Source organism: Theobroma cacao, chromosome 5 (assembly GCF_000208745.1).
Source record: "Theobroma cacao cultivar B97-61/B2 chromosome 5, Criollo_cocoa_genome_V2, whole genome shotgun sequence".
In the NCBI taxonomy this organism is placed as follows: Eukaryota; Viridiplantae; Streptophyta; class Magnoliopsida; order Malvales; family Malvaceae; genus Theobroma; species Theobroma cacao.
In genome coordinates this window covers 10,317,640-10,323,639 of record NC_030854.1, presented here as the reverse complement: position 1 = coordinate 10,323,639, position 6,000 = coordinate 10,317,640, and positions in this window count along the sequence as shown.

Sequence of the window (6,000 nt, the reverse complement as noted above, 5' to 3'; positions counted from 1 at the left end):
CGACACTTGTCAAGACCAAGGGATTTTATTCATCATGGAAATGGATAAACATGAGAAATGTGTGGTGGAGAATTAAAGAATTAAAAGTCAAATATTTAAAATTTGAACTAATAAGGAAATGCCATGTGTCATGTTTTTATTGTTTTATTATTTCTTTATAAAAAGGCAAAAAATCAGCCCATTTCTCCCATAGTGATCAGCCAAACCAGAAGAGAAGAGAAACCAAGGAAGAACAAACCGTAAGTGGGAAAAATCAAAGAGAAAGTGTCGAAATTCAAGGATTTGATCAAGCAAAGGTAAAATTTCTTTGATTTTGCTAGTGATTTACCTTACCCATGCATTTTTCCTTAATTCTACATGTTTTCATGATGAATTCATGGCTGGTCAAAATGGGTATGGAGAGAGAATGATCTTGGATTGGTTTGATTTTTAGGTATGTTAGTGTTTTTAGGTGATTAATGATGTGTAGCATGAAAACAAGTGAAGAAAACCACCAAAGGTTTGGTGCCCATCAATAGCCGAATTCTCTAAGTGAATAATGAGTAAGAATGGGATTTTATTCTAGGTGATTTGATTAAGAAATAATAGTTTTTGGTGTAGGAATTAATGAATTATGGAGAAAAAAGTAGGAAAAATCACGGAGTTAGTGTACCATTGTTGGTCGAAAGTTCCAAGAAGAAAAGTGAAGATAAATTTTGCCTAATTATGTGTTAATTAGTTGTGTTTGGTGAGTTGAGGGATTGGAAAAGAAATGGAGCAAGTTGGAGTGAAATTGAACGCATTGGCCAATTTATCGGATGAAAAATCAACTTAGGCCAATACCGGGTCTAGATGGCTACCCGTGCATTTTTCATTTCATATCATGCATATATATCGAGCCTGAAATAGCTTATTACTGTTAGACACAATTTAATTGGAATATGTGTTATGGATTATGGCTAGGTGGTGAGCCATTGGATACGGGTAAAGGACTGTAGTCGCTGACTGAAAATAGGAGTATTTATACTCCTAATACAGTGAGTGGACAATTTATCGTCTTAAATATCTAGATATACTTGTGTGATGCTTTTATTGAATGGTGAGTTTAAATTATAAAATATTATGTTTTCCAATTAAAATGTTTTTTAATAAAAATGAGATTTATACTGGTTTTGAAATCAAATATTGTTTTCGAAAAATTGAGTATATGGAGACTGTGTTGAAATTTATGATTTTATATGTTATTGAAATTGTGGCTTATGACACTATGGTAACATGATGGCTAAATTTTTGGGATTGGCATGAAATATATGAACAGTTTTAGATTGGTCTCGGTAGACTGGATTACATTTTATTCGCCATATTATGCTACTGGAATTTTTATGGGTCTGGTGGTATATCAAACAGTCACTGCAGTGGTGGGGGTTTTCGTGGACTACCTATGAGAGGGGTACGATAACCCAATTATATACTTACCTCCGGGGAGAGATGTTGGGTGAAGTATCTCCTGAGGTATGATTTGAGTGCACCTCACGTTCGGGCCACCACGTGAGAGTGAGACTCAGCCAACGTCAAGGAACGACTGTGTGTTAGATGTAAAAACATGTTTATGGGTATGGGTCATTGGACAGCCTTGGCGGTCTCAGTGGGATACCTTGACGAAGGTACCCGCGAGAATGATTCTGGCAGAGGTCAAGTTTAAGAAATTCATAAGTCGGGGAAATTTTGATGAAAAGAAATTATTTGGTATAGATTGAAACGAAATTTGTGTTATGAACATTATTGAGATATAACGTTTTTATATTGTCTCCATCTACTCGGTTTTAGATGCTTTTGATGGTAATTGTTTACTCATTGGGATTATGTAATTATAATCTCACCCCTCTTCCTATCCATTTTTCAAGCTCAGGATAATTTGTTGATAGTTGATTAAGACGAGAATTAATCTCGAAGTTGCATCCTAGAAAGTAAGGGTTCGTAGCCCTACACATTCTTAGTCAGTTGTGGGGCCCACGTGTCACTGTAAAAGTAATTTTATTCTTCAGTTATTTGATTTAAAGTATGTATGAACATATTTAGCTTTTACACCATGTTTTTGGCGGGTTTTGGTGTTTTCGAAGAAAAATGACGAAAATGCCCTTGTGAGCCAGAAAGTAATATTTTATTGTTTTGATTTGGAAATGACTTGTGATTTTTTTTGAAATGTGAGATTTAATAACCGTCGCTCATTGAGAAGATGCGGAAGCTGATGCTAAGCCTTGCGGGGTTTCGATCTGCATTCGGGGTAATGAATGCCTATCGGGACGTCGCGACAATTGTCACGGGCTCGATGGGAGTTCCGGGTCATGACAAAATTAAATAACAACATTTCAATAATCCCGATTAAATGTCAAAACTACCTCGTTTCATCATAAAGATCACAATATATAATTTCAACATTTATTATGCATTTATTGTGCAAAATCTAACTTTATATATATATAATTTTAATTAAGTTGAATTATAATTTAATCATGTATTAAATATATTAATTTATATAAAATTTTATTAGGAAGACAAGAACGAAGAAAAGAGAGAAAAGGAGATAAAGAAATGAAATAAATAAAATGTTTATTTTTTTGTTTGAATAATTAGGTCTTTTATAAATAAATTTGTATATATTTTTGAAATAATAAAATTTTTTATTTTTTATAAAGGGCATATCGGTATTTATATATGTATGCATATTCCTTGTAAATTCTTTAATATCATTCCAACAAACCAAACATTTTCTTTCTATTCCTAATTAGTAATATATTTTATTCAAATAAACCAAATTATATATCCGAATATTTATCTCATTAGTTGACGCATTACCTCTTAATAGATCCGAAGCTCGTTTTCTTAATTAAAAAATAAATAAATAAAATTATATTTTATTCAGGCACTAAAAGAAAGCCAACAGTGAGGAAAGAAGGCCGAAGCCCAAAGTCTAAAAAGTAGACAAAAAAATAAAGGGAAGAGACAGTGCAGCCCCTTTCGTTTCCCAACCTCTGCTGTTGGTACACCTCCAAGTACTGGCCTTCAGAATTTGCCAAGAAAAAGCTTGAGCCTGTCTTTACAAATTTTTATTTATATTTATTTTGTGCTGGAAATTCAATAAAAAGGGACAAAGAAAGTTGCAGCACATTGATTAGAAATAATAAAAAAACTCATGTGGCTGTGGGCATCTTCAATTTGTGGAATCCAAAGAATATGGGCCCTTTAACCTTTATATGATTTGTGTACTCCACTCTAGTAATAATTAATACTAACCTTTCTAATAATGTCAAATGCTTATATGCCATTATTATCATATAAACATTCCAACTCCAATTATTGTGCCTTTTTGTTTTCTTTAATTTACTCAAATGAATAATTTGGTTAAAATGTTGAAAAGATGTGAAATCCAAAAGGGTTCATATTCAGTGATAGTTTCAAGATTTTGCCTAAAAGATGATTAAAGAATAACTATATAAAGTCATGGATGAAATTAATAATTCGATTAGAAATAAAATTAATTAGTTTTAAAAAAAATTAAATTATAATATAAAATTGAACACCTTCAATCCGTCCCCGTTCGAATTGCTAATGAATAATAATTAAAAAATTAAAACAAAAAAGAAAAGAAACTATGTAAACATAATTTTCAAGTGGTGTAAAAATTTTGGGACAGCACACGCAATTCCTTGTCTCACGTGATTGTTGGAGAAATAAATCTATTTAGACCATCAACTGAAAAAGATGCTCAAAATCTCATCTTTTAAATATGCGTATCTAAATTTTATGATTTTCTTCTTTTTTTATTTTTTAAAAATAATAATTTTAGGGTTCTTAAGATTTTGAATTATGACATTAATTTTTGATTAAACAGTGATGAATCAATTATGGACACAATGCACCGGCATTCATGAATGGGGCTTTCTTTTGTGCTTTAAAAAAGAAAAAGAAAAAAAGATGGCATGCATCTAGAATGGGAAATTGGATAATATAAGCATCCAAAATTAATTGGTTTTGGCATTATTTGAGAATTAAGGATCTCAATGCCTTCACCTTCCTCATTAGCTTGTCTTTGTCTTAATTCTTTTTAAATGTCTACGCTTTTTATCAAATGCATAAAAATTTTCTAATTTCGACCAACCATATATTTATATATTTAATAAAGTGAAAGCAACATCTCAACTCAAACCTACGCCGATGAATCTTGACTTGAAATCAAAATTTCCACTATAAAATTATTCTATCAACTTGAAGGGATACAAATAGCATAAGCAAAAAATTTACCATTAGGTAGCAATCACTTTGTTTACGTACTTATAAAATGGATTGTCTTTAGATTTTTATTTTCTGAAATTAAGATGTTCAAACAAATTATATAATATAATTTTAGGGATTATATAAAAGGATTTATATTCATGACATTCAAAAATATTCTAAGGTTGCTTTCCATATTAGATTTAAAATCAATGATTTAGATTTTATGAAAGCTAAAATAACATAATAGTCGAGAAAATATTATAGGTGAATAGTGAATTAAAATAACTAAACAAAAATGTGTATTTTAAATGAATTCATTTATAGTTTTATATTCTTTTAAATGTATAGATACGTTTAAGTTTTACTATTACTTATTTGGCATGATATTTTTAAAAAATTTAAATAAGTTCTTATTCTTTTATTATATTCAATTAAATTTTATATTTTCATTTTGGACCAAATAGATCCTTGTTACTAATAATTAATTAAGTATCATTAATTAAAATATCACTTATTATATTATAATGATATGGTGCTTAGGAGACACAAACATAAAAGATGAAAAAATATCACGTGATTATATTCTCATACTATATAAGCATATCGCATCACTATCCACTATAATATATCATCATGTCATGTCTTCACCACATGACATAAAATAAAATATAATGATTAAATTATATGTAATATAAGAATAATTTGAATATTAAATTAAATACAATTCATTTTTTAGAAATCTATAACATATTTAGAAAGAATCCTCATAGGGGCTTATTCACTTAACCACATGTTGGCTTCAATCCAAAGAGTGCTTAGAAAGGTTGAATAGCATTTTTAAACAGGATTTGAAATTATTCACATAGGTTGTAGAGATATGAACTTTACCTGAACCGTATACATGAATGTCTTATATTTGACCCGTGTACAATATACGGGTCACGGGTCATACTTTAATATAGTGTAAGGTTAAACATTACTAAATGATATCAGATTTCCACATTACGACCCTTCTGGAACTCGTAATTACACCTAATAAACTTCACCAAAATCAAAAACCTTGTTAATATATTACTCAAGCCATCTTCAAACCAACGAAAATGAGCACAACTTTTATCCAAATTTACCCAATGGAAAGTCGAGCTGGAAAAACCGTTTACAGGGGAGGGGGGAGGGGTAGCATTAATTAAAGGGGAAGGGGACTGAACTAAGGGGGTGTGTGGATTGGAGGGAGGGGAGGGGAAGTGACAGTGACAAACAATCAAACGGTGGGCAAGTGGTCGCACCCGCTGACGGTAGCGGGAAGACTTTGATAGCCTGCCCGAATAGCAAGTTTCACGCGCGAGTTTTATGTTTTTGGCTTGGCGTGAAAACAAGGGCATTTTTGCTATATATATATATAATATATATATTTATTCTTTATTTCCGGACACCGACAGCTTGCCTTTGCCTTAGCTTGAAGCCAACATGTGAAAAGTTGTCAACTGCTTTATTAGCCTCGGCTTCTGTCCGGGCCTTCTCACTTCACATGCCCCTTGTTTTGCCCACCGCTTTTGTTTTGTTAATTAAATCCCATTTCAATGTCATGAACATGTTCAAATATTCTGGTTATTTTTAGAGTACATTAAGTATGCGTTTTACACGAAGATATCACCATCTGGACTTAATTATAAGCATTGATACCAAAAGTAAAGATGAGATAAAATTGCTGTTTTATTGGTATAAAGAGTAACTCACCTAAACCTA